The 23,309-nt window shown below is 45.9% G+C and overlaps 19 non-coding genes across 19 annotated transcripts; all 19 read left to right on the top strand.

The window, feature by feature from the left end:
- Positions 1 to 775: 775 nt before the first annotated feature.
- TRNAS-GCU (transfer RNA serine (anticodon GCU)) lies at positions 776 to 857 on the top strand. Its single transcript has one exon. It is a non-coding gene; the product is annotated as a tRNA-Ser (tRNA).
- An 827-nt stretch (positions 858 to 1,684) lies between these two features.
- Positions 1,685 to 1,766, top strand: TRNAS-GCU (transfer RNA serine (anticodon GCU)). The gene has a single exon. It is a non-coding gene; the product is annotated as a tRNA-Ser (tRNA).
- A 788-nt stretch (positions 1,767 to 2,554) lies between these two features.
- On the top strand, positions 2,555 to 2,636 carry TRNAS-GCU (transfer RNA serine (anticodon GCU)). The gene has a single exon. It is a non-coding gene; the product is annotated as a tRNA-Ser (tRNA).
- Positions 2,637 to 3,468: 832 nt separating this feature from the next.
- Positions 3,469 to 3,550, top strand: TRNAS-GCU (transfer RNA serine (anticodon GCU)). Its single transcript has one exon. It is a non-coding gene; the product is annotated as a tRNA-Ser (tRNA).
- Positions 3,551 to 4,382: 832 nt separating this feature from the next.
- Positions 4,383 to 4,464, top strand: TRNAS-GCU (transfer RNA serine (anticodon GCU)). The gene has a single exon. It is a non-coding gene; the product is annotated as a tRNA-Ser (tRNA).
- An 832-nt stretch (positions 4,465 to 5,296) lies between these two features.
- Positions 5,297 to 5,378, top strand: TRNAS-GCU (transfer RNA serine (anticodon GCU)). Its single transcript has one exon. It is a non-coding gene; the product is annotated as a tRNA-Ser (tRNA).
- An 832-nt stretch (positions 5,379 to 6,210) lies between these two features.
- Positions 6,211 to 6,292, top strand: TRNAS-GCU (transfer RNA serine (anticodon GCU)). Its single transcript has one exon. It is a non-coding gene; the product is annotated as a tRNA-Ser (tRNA).
- Positions 6,293 to 7,124: 832 nt separating this feature from the next.
- TRNAS-GCU (transfer RNA serine (anticodon GCU)) lies at positions 7,125 to 7,206 on the top strand. The gene has a single exon. It is a non-coding gene; the product is annotated as a tRNA-Ser (tRNA).
- Positions 7,207 to 8,038: 832 nt separating this feature from the next.
- TRNAS-GCU (transfer RNA serine (anticodon GCU)) lies at positions 8,039 to 8,120 on the top strand. The gene has a single exon. It is a non-coding gene; the product is annotated as a tRNA-Ser (tRNA).
- An 831-nt stretch (positions 8,121 to 8,951) lies between these two features.
- Positions 8,952 to 9,033, top strand: TRNAS-GCU (transfer RNA serine (anticodon GCU)). The gene has a single exon. It is a non-coding gene; the product is annotated as a tRNA-Ser (tRNA).
- A 6,413-nt stretch (positions 9,034 to 15,446) lies between these two features.
- On the top strand, positions 15,447 to 15,528 carry TRNAS-GCU (transfer RNA serine (anticodon GCU)). The gene has a single exon. It is a non-coding gene; the product is annotated as a tRNA-Ser (tRNA).
- Positions 15,529 to 16,360: 832 nt separating this feature from the next.
- TRNAS-ACU (transfer RNA serine (anticodon ACU)) lies at positions 16,361 to 16,442 on the top strand. The gene has a single exon. It is a non-coding gene; the product is annotated as a tRNA-Ser (tRNA).
- Positions 16,443 to 17,274: 832 nt separating this feature from the next.
- TRNAS-GCU (transfer RNA serine (anticodon GCU)) lies at positions 17,275 to 17,356 on the top strand. Its single transcript has one exon. It is a non-coding gene; the product is annotated as a tRNA-Ser (tRNA).
- Positions 17,357 to 18,188: 832 nt separating this feature from the next.
- On the top strand, positions 18,189 to 18,270 carry TRNAS-GCU (transfer RNA serine (anticodon GCU)). Its single transcript has one exon. It is a non-coding gene; the product is annotated as a tRNA-Ser (tRNA).
- An 832-nt stretch (positions 18,271 to 19,102) lies between these two features.
- TRNAS-ACU (transfer RNA serine (anticodon ACU)) lies at positions 19,103 to 19,184 on the top strand. Its single transcript has one exon. It is a non-coding gene; the product is annotated as a tRNA-Ser (tRNA).
- Positions 19,185 to 20,016: 832 nt separating this feature from the next.
- Positions 20,017 to 20,098, top strand: TRNAS-GCU (transfer RNA serine (anticodon GCU)). The gene has a single exon. It is a non-coding gene; the product is annotated as a tRNA-Ser (tRNA).
- An 832-nt stretch (positions 20,099 to 20,930) lies between these two features.
- Positions 20,931 to 21,012, top strand: TRNAS-GCU (transfer RNA serine (anticodon GCU)). The gene has a single exon. It is a non-coding gene; the product is annotated as a tRNA-Ser (tRNA).
- Positions 21,013 to 21,844: 832 nt separating this feature from the next.
- Positions 21,845 to 21,926, top strand: TRNAS-GCU (transfer RNA serine (anticodon GCU)). The gene has a single exon. It is a non-coding gene; the product is annotated as a tRNA-Ser (tRNA).
- Positions 21,927 to 22,758: 832 nt separating this feature from the next.
- Positions 22,759 to 22,840, top strand: TRNAS-GCU (transfer RNA serine (anticodon GCU)). Its single transcript has one exon. It is a non-coding gene; the product is annotated as a tRNA-Ser (tRNA).
- Positions 22,841 to 23,309: the final 469 nt, after the last annotated feature.

The following is a 23,309-nucleotide window of genomic DNA, read 5'->3' as shown; positions in this document are numbered from 1 at the left end:
GTCCATGTGGTTGTGCATGGATAAGTGTGTATGCCCTTTGCCCGATGACTATTGGGACACAGATTGTGTACATTTACACAATGCTTGTCTGCAGCATCATTCTTTCTCACAAAGTATGGGCCGTTCGGGGTTCAGACCTGCAACCCACAAATAGAAAATTCACCTCTGCAGCCTTAGCGGAGAAAATAAACAGTGCTTGTCTGGCTGCACGAAGAAAATAGTTTGTCTGTAGAAGGACAAGTGCCAAAAAGTGCTTCAGTCATACCTGATTTTCAAGTTGTAAACCTCCTGTCTGTGACTGGCAGGTGCCAGTGTGAGGCATAAGGTATAATGGGATTGGTAGGACAGTAAGAAGATGTGCCCTCGCCTCATGTTCATACTGGCTTGAGTCTCCCTAAAAGTAGAAGTAATCTGCATAGTTCAGCCCACAGTCTAGCTAAGTGACACTAAAAGGCAGATGTTAATTGTGGAAATGCTTGGCTGAAAGTTTGCAATGATTCCAAAAGATGTAAGCAAAGATGAAAAATACAGCATGGCGTGTTGATGGCATGGTGTAGAAGGCCCTTGTTTAGGTAGGTGTGCTCCAGTGGGATGATTAAGGTGTCCTCTGTCAGGCCTCTTGCAAATGATTTTTCTTGTGTGAGCAAAAGGTGCGCGTTCTTCTTTTCTGTCCAAAAAGTGCACTTTGCTATCCTGAAAAGATGAGCCGTGTTTTGCGCACAGGGCTTTGACCAGAGCTGAAAAAATGATAGCGTTAGATGTCATATTTTACTGAGACGAGGTGGCCGAGTGGTTAAGGCGAGGGACTGCTAATCCATTATGCTCTGCACGCATGGGTTCAAATCCCATCCTCGTCAATCGTGCACTTTTACAAACTAGTATCATACCCACCATCCAACTCGCCTGTCCTTGACGTCCATGTGGTTGTGCATGGATAAGTGTGTATGCCCTTTGCCCGATGACTATTGGGACACAGATTGTGTACATTTACACAATGCTTGTCTGCAGCATCATTCTTTCTCACAAAGTATGGGCCATTTGGGGTTCAGACCTGCAACCCACAAATAGAAAATTCACCTCTGCAGCCTTAGCGGAGAAAATAAACAGTGCTTGTCTGGCTGCACGAAGAAAATAGTTTGTCTGTAGAAGGACAAGTGCCAAAAAGTGCTTCAGTCATACCTGATTTTCAAGTTGTAAACCTCCTGTCTGTGACTGGCAGGTGCCAGTGTGAGGCATAAGGTATAATGGGATTGGTAGGACAGTAAGAAGATGTGCCCTCGCCTCATGTTCATACTGGCTTGAGTCTCCCTAAAAGTAGAAGTAATCTGCATAGTTCAGCCCACAGTCTAGCTAAGTGACCCTAAAAGGCAGATGTTAATTGTGGAAATGCTTGGCTGAAAGTTTGCAATGATTCCAAAAGATGTAAGCAAACATGAAAAATACAGCATGGCGTGTTGATGGCATGGTGTAGAAGGCCCTTGTTTAGGTAGGTGTGCTCCAGTGGGGTGATTAAGGTGTCCTCTGTCAGGCCTCTTGCAAATGATTTTTCTTGTGTGAGCAAAAGGTGCGCGTTCTTCTTTTCTGTCCAAAAAGTGCACTTTGCTATCCTGAAAAGATGAGCCGTGTTTTGCGCACAGGGCTTTGACCATAGCTGAAAAAATGATAGCGTTACATGTTTTATTGAGACGAGGTGGCCGAGTGGTTAAGGTGATGGACTGCTAATCCATTGTGCTCTGCACGCATGGGTTCAAATCCCATCCTCGTCGATGGTGCACTTTTACAAACTAGTATCATACCCACCATCCAACTCGCCTGTCCTTGACGTCCATGTGGTTGTGCATGGAAAAGTGTGTATGCCCTTTGCCCGATGACTATTGGGACACAGATTGTGTACATTTACACAATGCTTGTCTGCAGCATCATTCTTTCTCACAAAGTATGGGCCGTTCGGGGTTCAGACCTGCAACCCACAAATAGAAAATTCACCTCTGCAGCCTTAGCGGAGAAAATAAACAGTGCTTGTCTGGCTGCACGAAGAAAATAGTTTGTCTGCAGAAGGACAAGTGCCAAAAAGTGCTTCAGTCATACCTGATTTTCAAGTTGTAAACCTCCTGTCTGTGACTGGCAGGTGCCAGTGTGCCCTCGCCTCATGTTCATACTGGCTTGAGTCTCCCTAAAAGTAGAAGTAATCTGCATAGTTCAGCCCACAGTCTAGCTAAGTGACCCTAAAAGGCAGATGTTAATTGTGGAAATGCTTGGCTGAAAGTTTGCAATGATTCCAAAAGATGTAAGCAAACATGAAAAATACAGCATGGCGTGTTGATGGCATGGTGTAGAAGGCCCTTGTTTAGGTAGGTGTGCTCCAGTGGGGTGATTAAGGTGTCCTCTGTCAGGCCTCTTGCAAATGATTTTTCTTGTGTGAGCAAAAGGTGCACGTTCTTCTTTTCTGTCCAAAAAGTGCACTTTGCTATCCTGAAAAGATGAGCCGTGTTTTGCGCACAGGGCTTTGACCAGAGCTGAGAAAATGATAGCGTTAAATGTCATGTTTTACTGAGACGAGGTGGCTGAGTGGTTAAGGTGATGGACTGCTAATCCATTGTGCTCTGCATGCATGGGTTCAAATCCCATCCTCGTTGATGGTGCACTTTTACAAACTAGTATCATACCCACCATCCAACTCGCCTTTCCTTGACGTCCATGTGGTTGTGCATGGAAAAGTGTGTATGCCCTTTCCCCGATGACTATTGGGACACAGATTGTGTACATTTACACAATGCTTGTCTGCAGCATCATTCTTTCTCACAAAGTGTGGGCCGTTCGGGGTTCAGACCTGCAACCCACAAATAGAAAATTCACCTCTGCAGCCTTAGCGGAGAAAATAAACAGTGCTTGTCTGGCTGCATGAAGAAAATAGTTTGTCTGTAGAAGGACAAGTGCCAAAAAGTGCTTCAGTCATACCTGATTTTCAAGTTGTAAACCTCCTGTCTGTGACTGGCAGGTGCCAGTGTGAGGCATAAGGTATAATGGGATTGGTAGGACAGTAAGAAGATGTGCCCTCGCCTCATGTTCATACTGGCTTGAGTCTCCCTAAAAGTAGAAGTAATCTGCATAGTTCAGCCCACAGTCTAGCTAAGTGACCCTAAAAGGCAGATGTTAATTGTGGAAATGCTTGGCTGAAAGTTTGCAATGATTCCAAAAGATGTAAGCAAAGATGAAAAATACAGCATGGCGTGTTGATGGCATGGTGTAGAAGGCCCTTGTTTAGGTAGGTGTGCTCCAGTGGGGTGATTAAGGTGTCCTCTGTCAGGCCTCTTGCAAATGATTTTTCTTGTGTGAGCAAAAGGTGCGCCTTCTTCTTTTCTGTCCAAAAAGTGCACTTTGCTATCCTGAAAAGATGAGCCGTGTTTTGCGCACAGGGCTTTGACCATAGCTGAAAAAATGATAGCGTTAGATGTCATGTTTTATTGAGACGAGGTGGCTGAATGGTTAAGGCGATGGACTGCTAATCCATTGTGCTCTGCACGCATGGGTTCAAATCCCATCCTTGTCGATGGTGCACTTTTACAAACTAGTATCATACCCACCATCCAACTCGCCTGTCCTTGACGTCCATGTGGTTGTGCATGGATAAGTGTGTATGCCCTTTGCCCGATGACTATTGGGATACAGATTGTGTACATTTACACCATGCTTCTCTGCAGCATCATTTTTTCTCACAAAGTATGGGCCGTTCGGGGTTCAGACCTGCAACCCACAAATAGAAAATTCACCTCTGCAGCCTTAGCGGAGAAAATAAACAGTGCTTGTCTGGCTGCACGAAGAAAATAGTTTGTCTGTAGAAGGACAAGTGCCAAAAAGTGCTTCAGTCATACCTGATTTTCACGTTGTAAACCTCCTGTCTGTGACTGGCAGGTGCCAGTGTGAGGCATAAGGTATAATGGGATTGGTAGGACAGTAAGAAGATGTGCCCTCGCCTCATGTTCATACTGGCTTGAGTCTCCCTAAAAGTAGAAGTAATCTGCATAGTTCAGCCCACAGTCTAGCTAAGTGACCCTAAAAGGCAGATGTTAATTGTGGAAATGCTTGGCTGAAAGTTTGCAATGATTCCAAAAGATGTAAGCAAAGATGAAAAATACAGCATGGCGTGTTGATGGCATGGTGTAGAAGGCCCTTGTTTAGGTAGGTGTGCTCCAGTGGGGTGATTAAGGTGTCCTCTGTCAGGCCTCTTGCAAATGATTTTTCTTGTGTGAGCAAAAGGTGCACGTTCTTCTTTTCTGTCCAAAAAGTGCACTTTGCTATCCTGAAAAGATGAGCCGTGTTTTGCGCACAGGGCTTTGACCATAGCTGAAAAAATGAAAGCGTTAGATGTCATGTTTTATTGAGACGAGGTGGCCGAGTGGTTAAGGCGATGGACTGCTAATCCATTGTGCTCTGCACGCATGGGTTCAAATCCCATCCTCGTCGATGGTGCACTTTTACAAACTAGTATCATACCCACCATCCAACTCGCCTGTCCTTGACGTCCATGTGGTTGTGCATGGATAAGTGTGTATGCCCTTTGCCCGATGACTATTGGGACACAGATTGTGTACATTTACACAATGCTTGTCTGCAGCATCATTCTTTCTCACAAAGTATGGGCCGTTCGGGGTTCAGACCTGCAACCCACAAATAGAAAATTCACCTCTGCAGCCTTAGCGGAGAAAATAAACAGTGCTTGTCTGGCTGCACGAAGAAAATAGTTTGTCTGTAGAAGGACAAGTGCCAAAAAGTGCTTCAGTCATACCTGATTTTCAAGTTGTAAACCTCCTGTCTGTGACTGGCAGGTGCCAGTGTGAGGCATAAGGTATAATGGGATTGGTAGGACAGTAAGAAGATGTTCCCTCGCCTCATGTTCATACTGGCTTGAGTCTCCCTAAAAGTAGAAGTAATCTGCATAGTTCAGCCCACAGTCTAGCTAAGTGACCCTAAAAGGCAGATGTTAATTGTGAAAATGCTTGGCTGAAAGTTTGCAATGATTCCAAAAGATGTAAGCAAAGATGAAAAATACAGCATGGCGTGTTGATGGCATGGTGTAGAAGGCCCTTGTTTAGGTAGGTGTGCTCCAGTGGGGTGATTAAGGTGTCCTCTGTCAGGCCTCTTGCAAATGATTTTTCTTGTGTGAGCAAAAGGTGCGCGTTCTTCTTTTCTGTCCAAAAAGTGCACTTTGCTATCCTGAAAAGATGAGCCGTGTTTTGCGCACAGGGCTTTGACCATAGCTGAAAAAATGATAGCGTTAGATGTCATGTTTTATTGAGACGAGGTGGCCGAGTGGTTAAGGCGATGGACTGCTAATCCATTGTGCTCTGCACGCATGGGTTCAAATCCCATCCTCGTCGATGGTGCACTTTTACAAACTAGTATCATACCCACCATCCAACTCGCCTGTCCTTGACGTCCATGTGGTTGTGCATGGATAAGTGTGTATGCCCTTTGCCCGATGACTATTGGGACACAGATTGTGTACATTTACACAATGCTTGTCTGCAGCATCATTCTTTCTCACAAAGTATGGGCCGTTCGGGGATCAGACCTGCAACCCACAAATAGAAAATTCACCTCTGCAGCCTTAGCGGAGAAAATAAACAGTGCTTGTCTGGCTGCACGAAGAAAATAGTTTGTCTGTAGAAGGACAAGTGCCAAAAAGTGCTTCAGTCATACCTGATTTTCAAGTTGTAAACCTCCTGTCTGTGACTGGCAGGTGCCAGTGTGAGGCATAAGGTATAATGGGATTGTTAGGACAGTAAGAAGATGTGCCCTCGCCTCATGTTCATACTGGCTTGAGTCTCCCTAAAAGTAGAAGTAATCTGCATAGTTCAGCCCACAGTCTAGCTAAGTGACCCTAAAAGGCAGATGTTAATTGTGGAAATGCTTGGCTGAAAGTTTGCAATAATTCCAAAAGATGTAAGCAAAGATGAAAAATACAGCATGGCGTGTTGATGGCATGGTGTAGAAGGCCCTTGTTTAGGTAGGTGTGCTCCAGTGGGATGATTAAGGTGTCCTCTGTCAGGCCTCTTGAAAATGATTTTTCTTGTGTGAGCAAATGGTGCACGTTCTTCTTTTCTGTCCAAAAAGTGCACTTTGCTATCCTGAAAAGATGAGCCGTGTTTTGCGCACAGGGCTTTGACCAGAGCTGAAAAAATGATAGCGTTAGATGTCATGTTTTACTGAGACGAGGTGGCCGAGTGGTTAAGGCGATGGACTGCTAATCCATTGTGCTCTGCATGCATGGGTTCAAATCCCATCCTCGTCGATGGTGCACTTTTACAAACTAGTATCATACCCACCATCCAACTCGCCTGTCCTTGACGTCCATATGGTTGTGCATGGATAAGTGTGTATGCCCTTTGCCCGATGACTATTGGGACACAGATTGTGTACATTTACACAATGCTTGTCTGCAGCATCATTCTTTCTCACAAAGTATGGGCCATTTGGGGTTCAGACCTGCAACCCACAAATAGAAAATTCACCTCTGCAGCCTTAGCGGAGAAAATAAACAGTGCTTGTCTGGCTGCACGAAGAAAATAGTTTGTCTGTAGAAGGACAAGTGCCAAAAAGTGCTTCAGTCATACCTGATTTTCAAGTTGTAAACCTCCTGTCTGTGACTGGCAGGTGCCAGTGTGAGGCATAAGGTATAATGGGATTGGTAGGACAGTAAGAAGATGTGCCCTCGCCTCATGTTCATACTGGCTTGAGTCTCCCTAAAAGTAGAAGTAATCTGCATAGATCAGCCCACAGTCTAGCTAAGTGACCCTAAATGGCAGATGTTAATTGTGGAAATGCTTGGCTGAAAGTTTGCAATGATTCCAAAAGATGTAAGCAAAGATGAAAAATACAGCATGGCGTGTTGATGGCATGGTGTAGAAGGCCCTTGTTTAGGTAGGTGTGCTCCAGTGGGGTGATTAAGGTGTCCTCTGTCAGGCCTCTTGCAAATGATTTTTCTTGTGTGAGCAAAAGGTGCGCGTTCTTCTTTTCTGTCCAAAAAGTGCACTTTGCTATCCTGAAAAGATGAGCCGTGTTTTGCGCACAGGGCTTTGACCAGAGCTGAAAACATGATAGCGTTAGATGTCATGTTGTACTGAGACGAGGTGGCCGAGTGGTTAAGGTGATGGACTGCTAATCCATTGTGCTCTGCACGCATGGGTTCCAATCCCATCCTCGTCGATGGTGCACTTTTACAAACTAGTATCATACCCACCATCCAACTCGCCTGTCCTTGACGTCCATGTGGTTGTGCATGGATAAGTGTGTATGCCCTTTGCCCGATGACTATTGGGACACAGATTGTGTACATTTACACAATGCTTGTCTGCAGCATCATTCTTTCTCACAAAGTATGGGCCATTTGGGGTTCAGACCTGCAACCCACAAATAGAAAATTCACCTCTGCAGCCTTAGCGGAGAAAATAAACAGTGCTTGTCTGGCTGCACGAAGAAAATAGTTTGTCTGTAGAAGGACAAGTGCCAAAAAGTGCTTCAGTCATACCTGATTTTCAAGTTGTAAACCTCCTGTCTGTGACTGGCAGGTGCCAGTGTGAGGCATAAGGTATAATGGGATTGGTAGGACAGTAAGAAGATGTGCCCTCGCCTCATGTTCATACTGGCTTGAGTCTCCCTAAAAGTAGAAGTAATCTGCATAGTTCAGCCCACAGTCTAGCTAAGTGACCCTAAAAGGCAGATGTTAATTGTGGAAATGCTTGGCTGAAAGTTTGCAATGATTCCAAAAGATGTAAGCAAAGATGAAAAATACAGCATGGCGTGTTGATGGCATGGTGTAGAAGGCCCTTGTTTAGGTAGGTGTGCTCCAGTGGGGTGATTAAGGTGTCCTCTGTCAGGCCTCTTGCAAATGATTTTTCTTGTGTGAGCAAAAGGTGCGCGTTCTTCTTTTCTGTCCAAAAAGTGCACTTTGCTATCCTGAAAAGATGAGCCGTGTTTTGCGCACAGGGCTTTGACCAGAGCTGAAAAAATGATAGCGTTAGATGTCATGTTTTATTGAGACGAGGTGGCCGAGTGGTTAAGGTGATGGACTGCTAATCCATTGTGCTCTGCACGCATGGGTTCAAATCCCATCCTCGTCGATGGTGCACTTTTACAAACTAGTATCATACCCACCATCCAACTCGCCTGTCCTTGACGTCCATGTGGTTGTGCATGGATAAGTGTGTATGCCCTTTGCCCGATGACTATTGGGACACAGATTGTGTACATTTACACAATGCTTGTCTGCAGCATCATTCTTTCTCACAAAGTATGGGCCGTTCGGGGTTCAGACCTGCAACCCACAAATAGAAAATTCACCTCTGCAGCCTTAGCGGAGAAAATAAACAGTGCTTGTCTGGCTGCACGAAGAAAATAGTTTGTCTGTAGAAGGACAAGTGCCAAAAAGTGCTTCAGTCATACCTGATTTTCAAGTTGTAAACCTCCTGTCTGTGACTGGCAGGTGCCAGTGTGAGGCATAAGGTATAATGGGATTGGTAGGACAGTAAGAAGATGTGCCCTCGCCTCATGTTCATACTGGCTTGAGTCTCCCTAAAAGTAGAAGTAATCTGCATAGTTCAGCCCACAGTCTAGCTAAGTGACCCTAAAAGGCAGATGTTAATTGTGGAAATGCTTAGCTGAAAGTTTGCAATGATTCCAAAAGATGTAAGCAAAGATGAAAAATACAGCATGGCGTGTTGATGGCATGGTGTAGAAGGCCCTTGTTTAGGTAGGTGTGCTCCAGTGGGATGATTAAGGTGTCCTCTGTCAGGCCTCTTGCAAATGATTTTTCTTGTGTGAGCAAAAGGTGCGCGTTCTTCTTTTCTGTCCAAAAAGTGCACTTTGCTATCCTGAAAAGATGAGCCGTGTTTTGCGCACAGGGCTTTACCAGAGCTGAAAAAATGATAGCGTTAGATGTCATGTTTTACTGAGACGAGGTGGCCGAGTGGTTAAGGCGATGGACTGCTAAACCATTGTGCTCTGCTTGCATGGGTTCAAATCCCATCCTCGTCGATGGTGCACTTTTACAAACTAGTATCATACCCACCATCCAACTCGCCTGTCCTTGACGTCCATGTGGTTGTGCATGGAAAAGTGTGTATGCCCTTTGCCCGCTGACTATTGGGACACAGATTGTGTACATTTACACAATGCTTGTCTGCAGCATCATTCTTTCTCACAAAGTATGGGCCGTTCGGGGTTCAGACCTGCAACCCACAAATAACGGAAAATTGTATACTCACCTTCCGTAATTTTCCTTTCCTGGATCAAACGATGGCGGCATACCTATGGGTATTGGCTCCGCCCCCTAACACCGATAGGACAGTTCATCTATAAGTTTTAGGCGCCCGCCCCCTCCAGCCATTCTGGTCTAAATCAGTCCTCGAATGGACAAGAGGGAGGGATTCGTATGCCGCCATCGTTTGATCCAGGAAAGGAAAATTACGGAAGGTGAGTATACAATTTTCCGTTTTCCTGGACCAAACATGGCGGCATACCTATGGGATATAACAAACCACACTTGAGGGAGGGAATACTGCAAAACATACGAATTTATTCATACAGACAAAACAGCTTTGCCAAATTCAACAGAAGACAGGGAGGCAGGATCCACATGATAGTGCCTCAAAAACGTATTTACAGAAGACCAACTGGCCGCTTTACAGATAGACTCTACTGAAACTTTTGAGAAGCATGCCCACGAAGCAGCCATGCCCCTCGTAGAGTGTGCATGAACTTCCTTGGGAGCAGGAAGTCCCTTAACAGAGTAACATTTTTGAATAATTTTAACCAGCCAGGAAGCTACAGTTCTGGTAGTTACTGGAAGACCTTTCCTAGGCCCTCTAAAGTTGATAAACAACCTGTCTGAATTTCTGAATGAAGCCGTACACTCCACATAAGCTCTAATGGATAGGCCAAAATCCAAGGGATGGCATTCCCCTTCTGAAGAGAATGTAGGAAGGGACAGTTCCTGATTAATGTGAAATCCAGACGCTACTTTAGGCACAAACTGTAAGACTGGCCTAATCACTACTATCCGGGAAGAATTCCAAGAGATTACTTGAGCAGCCTAGAGCTTGGAGGTCTGAAACTCTCTTCCCAGAGGCTATAGCTGTCAAGAAAATTGTCCTTAAGGTCAGATCTTCTAGAGAAATGGACTGTAATGGAAAGAAAGGTGGAGAAGAAAGGATTTCCAGTACCAAGGGTAAATCCCATTTTGGGAAGAATGGTTTTCTTGGAGGTCTCATCTTGAAGATAGCCTGTACAAACTGCACAACCAAGGGATGGAAAGCCCACTTCTGATTCGTCAAAGCTGAAAGGGCTGATACTTGGACCTTGATTGCTGCGACACTAAGACCCTTCTCCGCTCCAGATTGGAGGAAGTCCAGGATATTTTGTACCTCTGGAGACATACTATCGAATCCTTCCTCTAAGGAGAAGAGAATACATTTTTCCCATACACGATAGTAAGTTAAATTAGTGGAAGGCTTCCTAGCCTTTAGAAGCGTCTCTACCACTTGGTCGGAACATCCCATGTCTGCATACTTCTGCCTCTCAATCTCCAGGCCGCTAAACAAAGACCTTTGACTCCTGGATGAAGCAGGCTCCCCTGAAGTAGAAGGTCGTGGATCGCTGGTAACCTCACTGGCTCTTCCACGCTTAGGAACATTGCCAGAGGAAACCACGGCCTCCGTGGCCAAAAAGGCAGGATAGCAATGATCATGCATGACTCCCTGCACAGCCTCTGTAGAAATCTGGGAATCAGTGGAACTGGAGGAAAGGCATAACCTAGCAGGATGTCCCATTTCTGAGTCAGACAATCCACTCCCGCTGAGGTGGGATGTTGGTAAAGCGAGAAGAACCTCTGAACCTTGTGGTTCCGTGGGGATGCCCAAAGATCCACCTGTGGCTGACCCCACTTTAAGACTATTCTCCTGAAGATCTTCTCGTTCAAGGACCATTCGTGTGGACTCGCGAATCTTCTGCTCAACTGGTCCGCTAAGACATTCATTTCCCCCGGAAGGTATGATGCCGTAAGGTCTGACAGATTTTCCATTGCCCAGTTCATTATTAGAGCAGCTACTCGAAGTAATGACTGACTCCTTGTCCCTCCTTGCCTTCTGACATATGCCACTGCCGTGATGTTGTCCATTCTCAACAAGACCGATTTCCCCTGAATCAGATGGCGAAAAGCCTTCAAGGCCATGAAGGCTGCTCTCAGCTCCAGGAGATTGGAAGTCACCCCTTTTTGCACTGTTCTCCACTTCTCCTGCATTCGGATCCCATTGCAGTGAGCCCCCCAGCCTCTCAGGCTGGCATCCGTGGTGATGACTACCGGAATATCCGTCTGAATCTGACGGCAATTTCTCAAATTCTGCTCTGTGGCCCACCGCAGAGGGGAGTCCCTCACAAGAAATGGGAGATGAAACCTCTGGAGCATGTTTCTCTTGTTCCCTCGATGCAGAAAGAAAGTTTGAAACTTCCTTAGCGCCCAGTGGGCCCACTTCACCATTGGGATGCATGATGAGAACGTCCCCAGTAAGCTCAAGCATTCCCTGGCAGACAGGGACCGACTTCTTAAGGCCCTCTGAACATTCCCCTGGATTACTGTAATCTTCTTATCGGGAAGACAAACTTGATTTTGGCCCGTACGAAACCTTGCCCCCAGGAAAGCCAAGTCCTGAGACGGCACCAGCTGGCTCTTCTTGAGATTGACTAGCCACCCCAGGCGTTGCAATAGATGAAGCAGAGTGGACTGGTGTTGGATCAACTGCTTCTGATCTTGGTGTAGGAGCAGAATGTCGTCCAAGTAATGGAATATCCTCAGACCCTGGAGTCTCAGATACGCAATGACTGGAAGAAGAACTCTGGTGAATGTTCTCGGAGCGGTTGACAGTCCGAATGGCAGACACTGAAATTGGTAACCTTTTCCTTCCACAGCAAACCTGAGAAATCTTTGAAAACTGAGCTTTATGGGAATATGAAGATATGCGTCCGCCAAGTCCACAGTCGTCATCCAGTCTCCTACACTTATCATCAGGATGATGGATTGCAGAGATTCCATCTTTAAATGCTTCACAGATATATGTCTGTTCAAGTATTTCAGGTCGAGAACTGGTCTCCAACCGCCTGATGCCTTCCTTACCAAGAACAGAGGAGAAAAGATTCCTGTTTGGCATTCTTTGCGAGAAAGCGGGATAACCGCCTCCTGAGCCAGTAAAGTTTGTACATATTCTGTAAGTGCCAGCTTCATCTCCTTGTCCCGCGGCATTCTTGTTGGTATGAACTTGAAGCGTGGGGTTTTTCTCTTGAATCTCCAAGAATGTCCTTCCTTCAGGGTATTCAGTACCCATGAATCCTCGACTATTCCCACCCAAGATTCCCAGAAGAGGCGCAACCTGGCCCCCACCTGGCAATCTTGAGTGGACGCCCCATCAAAAAGCGCTCTTGAGGCTGTTGCGCATCAGACGGGACCCTGGACTTCATCCCTCTCCCGAAGGAGGACTAGGTTCCTTTCCAGCTTCTATCAAACTGTCTGCCCGGTCTGTACGATCTTGCCTGTTGGTATCTATTATTAAATCTTCTTCTAGGAGCTTGTTGCCTGGAGGGCCTCTGCTTCCTGTCTTGCGGAATCAAACCCGACTTTCCTCCCGAAACTTTCGAGATTGCGCTGTCCATCTGAGGCCCAAATAAATGCGCTCCATCGTATGGAATCTTACACCAGTTTGATTTTGATGACTGATTGGCCGACCAGGGCTTTAACCACAAAGCTCTTCTTGCCGTTACGCTACATAACATGGATCTTGCAGCCAACCGAATTATATCAATGGCAGCTTTAATGTTGACAACCCAGACACGAGATGCTTTTGCTAACGAGGTTAATGCAATTGCTGGCTTACATGCTGCACCCGCATTTAGAAAGGCCCTCTTGATATCGGTGTCGATCTTTCTCTCAGAGGGATCCTTAAAAGCTATGGCATTCTCCACGGGCAAAGTAACATGCTTTGTAAGTCTCATCACTGACGCATCCACAGCTGGGGCTGAGTCTAGTAGTTTGCTATCCTCCTGACTTAGTGGATACCGCTTCGATAACCTGTTATTCATAGAAGGCTTCTGCTCCACCTTATTCCATTCTTTCAGAATCACCTCCCTTATGACCTTTATGAACGGGAAAACTTGCAGTTGCTGGTCTAAATGCGGATAGTACTTGTCAGGTTCTGGAACCGAACCTTCCTCATCCTGCCAGTCAATTGCTGACCTAATAGCCTGGAGGAAGGCAGGCACTAAGGAGAAACTAAAGCCTGCAGCCGAAACCTCCCCCTGAGTGGAGTCCTCCTCAAGCGAGGCCTGCGGGGCAGCCGTCGACTGAGGAGGTGCCATATTCTGGAAAGTTTCCTTTACAGCCTGCTGGATAAAAGCTAGCACCTGCTGGTTATCAGTGTCTCTTTCTCTGCCTACCTCCGCAAAACAGGTCTCACACACTCTTTTGCCCGGCATTGCCGCCTGAGTGCACGACCAACATAAGTCCTGAACTGGTCTTTGAAAGGGTTCCAAAAGATCAGATCTAGGAGAAATGTCCCAGTCCTTTCTCGCCCTCTTCGGGGACCTATCCCTTTGATGATAATGTCTCTGTGGAGAATAGCGCTCAGATGATCGCCTCCTTCCCCTATCACGGGAACGTCTGCAAAAGGATCTGGACCTCGAATGACGTCTTTTCCTGGAAGATTCCCTGTAACGTCTCCTACTTCGGGATCTAGATCTATTATCCCTTGAAGACCTCCTCTTGTCACGAGAGCGACGACTTCTGCTTCGTTCTCTTGATCGAGGACGGGACTTCTGTCTCGCCGCCGAGGAAGGACGCTCCATAGGGACCGCCTGTCCACTTCCTCCTTCCCCCGGACTGTGGAGACATACATTTTTATGTTCCACTATCACATCCTCCATAAACTTTATAAATGGGGAATACTAGGCACTCTTTTAACCCCTTAGGACCTGTGCAAGGGAAACTTTGTACACTAGACACCCGGTGCAAAATATCAGAAGAGGCTGCATTTAGCAGCCTATTACCTGACAGGGACCTCCTCCTCCGCATGCTCAATATCCTCCATTCTCTATTTAAGAGAAAGATAGATAGAGCCATAAATACCATCAAAGCAGCAGAGCATCAGTCAATTCAAACCTTGCCAGGCAAGGAACATTTACATACCTGCTTCCAGCAGACCACAACAGGGAACAACAGGGAACAGCTCTCCGGGCAACTTCTGGGCAGACAGCGTGGTACCAGCGCAGAAAAACACGCTACCCACCGCTATCACGCCGACATCAGCGTGCTTCCACCGCTCTGTCCTTCCTGGAGTCCTAAAAACACTGGCCAATCAGCGCTTGCCATCGTCAAATCTCGCTTCTCGCGAGACTTCCAACGCTGCATTGCGCAGGACATGATGCGGAGGGGTCCGGCGGCCATATTCCATGAGGGCAGCCACTATGCAGCAGAAGGCTGCAATGCACCTAGGAGCCGCCGTTCGTCCTATTTAAGGGCTAGAGACGCTCCAAGCAAGCGGGAGAGGCTGAACCCGCAAAGGTAATACGCACAAAAGGGGAAAGAGGGAAACAAAAGCACCTAAAGTAAAGAAGAAACAAAACAAAAATTAGCACAACTATATAGACGAAACTGTCCATTCGAGGACAGAAAAAAGAATGGCTGGAGGGGGCGGGCGCCTAAAACTTATAGATGAACTGTCCTATCGGGGTTAGGGGGCGGAGCCAATACCCATAGGTATGCCGCCATGTTTGGTCCAGGAAAGAAAATTCACCTCTGCAGCCTTAGCGGAGAAAATAAACAGTGCTTGTCTGGCTGCACGAAGAAAATAGTTTGTCTGCAGAAGGACAAGTGCCAAAAAGTGCTTCAGTCATACCTGATTTTCAAGTTGTAAACCTCCTGTCTGTAACTGGCAGGTGCCAGTGTGAGGGATAAGGTATAATGGGATTGGTAGGACAGTAAGAAGATGTGCCCTCGCCTCATGTTCATACTGGCTTGAGTCTCCCTAAAAGTAGAAGTAATCTGCATAGTTCAGCCCACAGTCTAGCTAAGTGACCCTAAAAGGCAGATGTTAATTGTGGAAATGCTTGGCTGAAAGTTTGCAATGATTCCAAAAGATGTAAGCAAAGATGAAAAATACAGCATGGCGTGTTGATGGCATGGTGTAGAAGGCCCTTGTTTAGGTAGGTGTGCTCCAGTGGGATGATTAAGGTGTCCTCTGTCAGGCCTCTTGAAAATGATTTTTCTTGTGTGAGCAAAAGGTGCGCGTTCTTCTTTTTTGTCCAAAAAGTGCACTTTGCTATCCTGAAAAGATGAGCCGTGTTTTGCGCACAGGGTTTTGACCAGAGCTGAAAAAATGATAGCGTTAGATGTCATGTTTTACTGAGACGAGGTGGCCGAGTGGTTAAGGCGATGGACTGCTAATCCATTGTGCTCTGCGTGCATGGGTTCAAATCCCATCCTTGTCGATGGTGCACTTTTACAAACTAGTATCATACCCACCATCCAACTCGCCTGTCCTTGACGTCCATGTGGTTGTGCATGGAAAAGTGTGTATGCCCTTTCCCCGATGACTATTGGGACACAGATTGTGTACATTTACACAATGCTTGTCTGCAGCATCATTCTTTCTCACAAAGTGTGGGCCGTTCGGGGTTCAGACCTGCAACCCACAAATAGAAAATTCACCTCTGCAGCCTTAGCGGAGAAAATAAACAGTGCTTGTCTGGCTGCACGAAGAAAATAGTTTGTCTGTAGAAGGACAAGTGCCAAAAAGTGCTTCAGTCATACCTGATTTTCAAGTTGTAAACCTCCTGTCTGTGACTGGCAGGTGCCAGTGTGAGGCATAAGGTATAATGGGATTGGTAGGACAGTAAGAAGATGTGCCCTCGCCTCATGTTCATACTGGCTTGAGTCTCCCTAAAAGTAGAAGTAATCTGCATAGTTCAGCCCACAGTCTAGCTAAGTGACCCTAAAAGGCAGATGTTAATTGTGGAAATGCTTGGCTGAAAGTTTGCAATGATTCCAAAAGATGTAAGCAAAGATGAAAAATACAGCATGGCGTGTTGATGGCATGGTGTAGAAGGCCCTTGTTTAGGTAGGTGTGCTCCAGTGGGATGATTAAGGTGTCCTCTGTCAGGCCTCTTGCAAATGATTTTTCTTGTGTGAGCAAAAGGTGCACGTTCTTCTTTTCTGTCCAAAAAGTGCACTTTGCTATCCTGAAAAGATGAGCCGTGTTTTGCGCACAGGGCTTTGACCAGAGCTGAGAAAATGATAGCGTTAGATGTCATGTTTTACTGAGATGACGTGGCTGAGTGGTTAAGGCGATGGACTACTAATCCATTGTGCTCTGCATGCATGGGTTCAAATCCCGTCCTCGTTGATGGTGCACTTTTACAAACTAGTATCATACCCACCATCCAACTCGCCTGTCCTTGACGTCCATGTGGTTGTGCATGGATAAGTGTGTATGCCCTTTGCCCGATGACTATTGGGACACAGATTGTGTACATTTACACAATGCTTGTCTGCAGCATCATTCTTTCTCACAAAGTGTGGGCCGTTCGGGGTTCAGACCTGCAACCCACAAATAGAAAATTCACCTCTGCAGCCTTAGCGGAGAAAATAAACAGTGCTTGTCTGGCTGCACGAAGAAAATAGTTTGTCTGTAGAAGGACAAGTGCCAAAAAGTGCTTCAGTCATACCTGATTTTCAAGTTGTAAACCTCCTGTCTGTGACTGGCAGGTGCCAGTGTGAGGCATAAGGTATAATGGGATTGGTAGGACAGTAAGAAGATGTGCCCTCGCCTCATGTTCATACTGGCTTGAGTCTCCCTAAAAGTAGAAGTAATCTGCATAGTTCAGCCCACAGTCTAGCTAAGTGACCCTAAAAGGCAGATGTTAATTGTGGAAATGCTTGGCTGAAAGTTTGCAATGATTCCAAAAGATGTAAGCAAAGATGAAAAATACAGCATGGCGTGTTGATGGCATGGTGTAGAAGGCCCTTGTTTAGGTAGGTGTGCTCCAGTGGGATGATTAAGGTGTCCTCTGTCAGGCCTCTTGCAAATGATTTTTCTTGTGTGAGCAAAAGGTGCGCGTTCTTCTTTTCTGTCCAAAAAGTGCACTTTGCTATCCTGAAAAGATGAGCCGTGTTTTGCGCACAGGGCTTTGACCAGAGCTGAAAAAATGATAGCGTTAGATGTCATGTTTTACTGAGACGAGGTGGCCGAGTGGTTAAGGCGATGGACTGCTAATCCATTGTGCTCTGCATGCATGGGTTCAAATCCCATCCTCGTCGATGTTGCACTTTTACAAACTAGTATCATACCCACCATCCAACTCGCCTGTCCTTGACGTCCATGTGGTTGTGCATGGATAAGTGTGTATGCCCTTTGCCCGATGACTATTGGGATACAGATTGTGTACATTTACACCATGCTTCTCTGCAGCATCATTCTTTCTCACAAAGTATGGGCCGTTGGGGGTTCAGACCTGCAACCCACAAATAGAAAATTCACCTCTGCAGCCTTAGCGGAGAAAATAAACAGTGCTTGTCTGGCTGCACGAAGAAAATAGTTTGTCTGTAGAAGGACAAGTGCCAAAAAGTGCTTCAGTCATACCTGATTTTCAAGTTGTAAACCTCCTGTCTGTGACTGGCAGGTGCCAGTGTGAGGCATAAGGTATAATGGGATTGGTAGGACAGTAAGAAGATGTGCCCTCGCCTCATGTTCATACTGGCTTGAGTCTCCCTAAAAGTAGAAGTAATCTGCATAGTTCAGCCCACAGTCTAGCTAAGTGACCCTAAAAGGCAGATGTTAATTGTGGAAATGCTTGGCTGAAAGTTTGCAATGATTCCAAAAGATGTAAGCAAAGATGAAAAATACAGCATGGCGTGTTGATGGCATGGTGTAGAAGGCCCTTGTTTAGGTAGGTGTGCTCCAGTGGGATGATTAAGGTGTCCTCTGTCAGGCCTCTTGAAAATGATTTTTCTTGTGTGAGCAAAAGGTGCGCGTTCTTCTTTTCTGTCCAAAAAGTGCACTTTGCTATCCTGAAAAGATGAGCCGTGTTTTGCGCACAGGGCTTTGACCAGAGCTGAAAAAATGATAGCGTTAGATGTCATGTTTTATTGAGACGAGGTGGCCGAGTGGTTAAGGCGATGGACTGCTAATCCATTGTGCTCTGCACGCATGGGTTCAAATCCCATCCTTGTCGATGGTGCACTTTTACAAACTAGTATCATACCCACCATCCAACTCGCCTGTCCTTGACGTCCATGTGGTTGTGCATGGATAAGTGTGTATGCCCTTTGCCCGATGACTATTGGGACACAGATTGTGTACATTTACACAATGCTTGTCTGCAGCATCATTCTTTCTCACAAAGTATGGGCCGTTCGGGGTTCAGACCTGCAACCCACAAATAGAAAATTCACCTCTGCAGCCTTAGCGGAGAAAATAAACAGTGCTTGTCTGGCTGCACGAAGAAAATAGTTTGTCTGTAGAAGGACAAGTGCCAAAAAGTGCTTCAGTCATACCTGATTTTCAAGTTGTAAACCTCCTGTCTGTGACTGGCAGGTGCCAGTGTGAGGCATAAGGTATAATGGGATTGGTAGGACAGTAAGAAGATGTGCCCTCGCCTCATGTTCATACTGGCTTGAGTCTCCCTAAAAGTAGAAGTAATCTGCATAGTTCAGCCCACAGTCTAGCTAAGTGACCCTAAAAGGCAGATGTTAATTGTGGAAATGCTTGGCTGAAAGTTTGCAATGATTCCAAAAGATGTAAGCAAAGATGAAAAATACAGCATGGCGTGTTGATGGCATGGTGTAGAAGGCCCTTGTTTAGGTAGGTGTGCTCCAGTGGGATGATTAAGGTGTCCTCTGTCAGGCCTCTTGAAAATGATTTTTCTTGTGTGAGCAAAAGGTGCGCGTTCTTCTTTTCTGTCCAAAAAGTGCACTTTGCTATCCTGAAAAGATGAGCCGTGTTTTGCGCACAGGGCTTTGACCAGAGCTGAAAAAATGATAGCGTTAGATGTCATGTTTTACTGAGACGAGGTGGCCGAGTGGTTAAGGCGATGGACTACTAATCCATTGTGCACTGCACGCATGGCTTCAAATCCCATCCTCGTCGATGGTGCACTTTTACAAACTAGTATCATACCCACCATCCAACTCGCCTGTCCTTGACGTCCATGTGGTTGTGCATGGATAAGTGTGTATGCCTTTTGCCCGATGACTATTGGGACACAGATTGTGTACATTTACACAATGCTTGTCTGCAGCATCATTCTTTCTCACAAAGTATGGGCCATTTGGGGTTCAGACTTGCAACCCACAAATAAAAAATTCACCTCTGCAGCCTTAGCGGAGAAAATAAACAGTGCTTGTCTGGCTGCACGAAGAAAATAGTTTGTCTGTAGAAGGACAAGTGCCAAAAAGTGCTTCAGTCATACCTGATTTTCAAGTTGTAAACCTCCTGTCTGTGACTGGCAGGTGCCAGTGTGAGGCATAAGGTATAATGGGATTGGTAGGACAGTAAGAAGATGTGCCCTCGCCTCATGTTCATACTGGCTTGAGTCTCCCTAAAAGTAGAAGTAATCTGCATAGTTCAGCCCACAGTCTAGCTAAGTGACCCTAAAAGGCAGATGTTAATTGTGGAAATGCTTGGCTGAAAGTTTGCAATGATTCCAAAAGATGTAAGCAAAGATGAAAAATACAGCATGGCGTGTTGATGGCATGGTGTAGAAGGCCCTTGTTTAGGTAGGTGTGCTCCAGTGGGATGATTAAGGTGTCCGCTGTCAGGCCTCTTGCAAATGATTTTTCTTGTGTGAGCAAAAGGTGCGCGTTCTTCTTTTCTGTCCAAAAAGTGCACTTTGCTATCCTGAAAAGATGAGCCGTGTTTTGCGCACAGGGCTTTGACCAGAGCTGAAAAAATGATAGCGTTAGATGTCATGTTTTATTGAGACGAGGTGGCCGAGTGGTTAAGGCGATGGACTGCTAATCCATTGTGCTCTGCACGCATGGGTTCAAATCCCATCCTCGTCGATGGTGCACTTTTACAAACTAGTATCATACCCACCATCCAACTCGCCTGTCCTTGACGTCCATGTGGTTGTGCATGGATAAGTGTGTATGCCCTTTGCCCGATGACTATTGGGACACAGATTGTGTACATTTACACAATGCTTGTCTGCAGCATCATTCTTTCTCACAAAGTATGGGCCATTTGGGGTTCAGACCCGCAACCCACAAATAGAAAATTCACCTCTGCAGCCTTAGCGGAGAAAATAAACAGTGCTTGTCTGGCTGCACGAAGAAAATAGTTTGTCTGTAGAAGGACAAGTGCCAAAAAGTGCTTCAGTCATACCTGATTTTCAAGTTGTAAACCTCCTGTCTGTGACTGGCAGGTGCCAGTGTGAGGCATAAGGTATAATGGGATTGGTAGGACAGTAAGAAGATGTGCCCTCGCCTCATGTTCATACTGGCTTGAGTCTCCCTAAAAGTAGTAGTAATCTGCATAGTTCAGCCCACAGTCTAGCTAAGTGACCCTAAATGGCAGATGTTAATTGTGGAAATGCTTGGCTGAAAGTTTGCAATGATTCCAAAAGATGTAAGCAAAGATGAAAAATACAGCATGGCGTGTTGATGGCATGGTGTAGAAGGCCCTTGTTTAGGTAGGTGTGCTCCAGTGGGGTGATTAAGGTGTCCTCTGTCAGGCCTCTTGCAAATGATTTTTCTTGTGTGAGCAAAAGGTGCGCGTTCTTCTTTTCTGTCCAAAAAGTGCACTTTGCTATCCTGAAAAGATGAGCCGTGTTTTGCGCACAGGGCTTTGACCAGAGCTGAAAAAATGATAGCGTTAGATGTTATATTTTATTGAGACGAGGTGGCCGAGTGGTTAAGGCGAGGGACTGCTAATCCATTGTGCTCTGCACGCATGGGTTCAAATCCCATCCTCGTCAATCGTGCACTTTTACAAACTAGTATCATACCCACCATCCAACTCGCCTGTCCTTGACGTCCATGTGGTTGTGCATGGATAAGTGTGTATGCCCTTTGCCCGATGACTATTGGGACACAGATTGTGTACATTTACACAATGTTTGTCTGCAGCATCATTCTTTCTCACAAAGTATGGGCCATTTGGGGTTCAGACCTGCAACCCACAAATAGAAAATTCACCTCTGCAGCCTTAGCGGAGAAAATAAACAGTGCTTGTCTGGCTGCACGAAGAAAATAGTTTGTCTGTAGAAGGACAAGTGCCAAAAAGTGCTTCAGTCATACCTGATTTTCAAGTTGTAAACCTCCTGTCTGTGACTGGCAGGTGCCAGTGTGAGGCATAAGGTATAATGGGATTGGTAGGACAGTAAGAAGATGTGCCCTCGCCTCATGTTCATACTGGCTTGAGTCTCCCTAAAAGTAGAAGTAATCTGCATAGTTCAGCCCACAGTCTAGCTAAGTGACCCTAAAAGGCAGATGTTAATTGTGGAAATGCTTGGCTGAAAGTTTGCAATGATTCCAAAAGATGTAAGCAAACATGAAAAATACAGCATGGCGTGTTGATGGCATGGTGTAGAAGGCCCTTGTTTAGGTAGGTGTGCTCCAGTGGGGTGATTAAGGTGTCCTCTGTCAGGCCTCTTACAAATGATTTTTCTTGTGTGAGCAAAAGGTGCGCGTTCTTCTTTTCTGTCCAAAAAGTGCACTTTGCTATCCTGAAAAGATGAGCCGTGTTTTGCGCACAGGGCTTTGACCATAGCTGAAAAAATGATAGCGTTAGATGTCATGTTTTATTGAGACGAGGTGGCCGAGTGGTTAAGGTGATGGACTGCTAATCCATTGTGCTCTGCACGCATGGGTTCAAATACCATCCTCGTCGATGGTGCACTTTTACAAACTAGTATCATACCCACCATCCAACTCGCCTGTCCTTGACGTCCATGTGGTTGTGCATGGATAAGTGTGTATGCCCTTTGCCCGATGACTATTGGGACACAGATTGTGTACATTTACACAATGCTTGTCTGCAGCATCATTCTTTCTCACAAAGTATGGGCCGTTCGGGGTTCAGACCTGCAACCCACAAATAGAAAATTCACCTCTGCAGCCTTAGCGGAGAAAATAAACAGTGCTTGTCTGGCTGCACGGAGAAAATAGTTTGTCTGTAGAAGGACAAGTGCCAAAAAGTGCTTCAGTCATACCTGATTTTCAAGTTGTAAACCTCCTGTCTGTGACTGGCAGGTGCCAGTGTGAGGCATAAGGTATAATGGGATTGGTAGGACAGTAAGAAGATGTGCCCTCGCCTCATGTTCATACTGGCTTGAGTCTCCCTAAAAGTAGAAGTAATCTGCATAGTTCAGCCCACAGTCTAGCTAAGTGACCCTAAAAGGCAGATGTTAATTGTGGAAATGCTTAGCTGAAAGTTTGCAATGATTCCAAAAGATGTAAGCAAAGATGAAAAATACAGCATGGCGTGTTGATGGCATGGTGTAGAAGGCCCTTGTTTAGGTAGGTGTGCTCCAGTGGGATGATTAAGGTGTCCTCTGTCAGGCCTCTTGCAAATGATTTTTCTTGTGTGAGCAAAAGGTGCGCGTTCTTCTTTTCTGTCCAAAAAGTGCACTTTGCTATCCTGAAAAGATGAGCCGTGTTTTGCGCACAGGGCTTTGACCAGAGCTGAAAAAATGATAGCGTTAGATGTCATGTTTTACTGAGACGAGGTGGCCGAGTGGTTAAGGCGATGGACTGCTAATCCATTGTGCTCTGCATGCATGGGTTCAAATCCCATCCTCGTCGATGGTGCACTTTTACAAACTAGTATCATACCCACCATCCAACTCGCCTGTCCTTGACGTCCATGTGGTTGTCCATGTGGTTGTGCATGGAAAAGTGTGTATGCCCTTTGCCCGATGACTATTGGGACACAGATTGTGTACATTTACACAATGCTTGTCTGCAGCATCATTCTTTCTCACAAAGTATGGGCCGTTCGGGGTTCAGACCTGCAACCCACAAATAGAAAATTCACCTCTGCAGCCTTAGCGGAGAAAATAAACAGTGCTTGTCTGGCTGCACGAAGAAAATAGTTTGTCTGCAGAAGGACAAGTGCCAAAAAGTGCTTCAGTCATACCTGATTTTCAAGTTGTAAACCTCCTGTCTGTGACTGGCAGGTGCCAGTGTGAGGCATAAGGTATAATGGGATTGGTAGGACAGTAAGAAGATGTGCCCTCGCCTCATGTTCATACTGGCTTGAGTCTCCCTAAAA

Source organism: Hyperolius riggenbachi, chromosome 3 (assembly GCF_040937935.1).
Source record: "Hyperolius riggenbachi isolate aHypRig1 chromosome 3, aHypRig1.pri, whole genome shotgun sequence".
Classification (NCBI taxonomy): Eukaryota; Metazoa; Chordata; class Amphibia; order Anura; family Hyperoliidae; genus Hyperolius; species Hyperolius riggenbachi.
The sequence above is the reverse complement of the archived record's forward strand: the minus strand, read 5'-3'. Positions and strand labels throughout refer to the sequence as shown.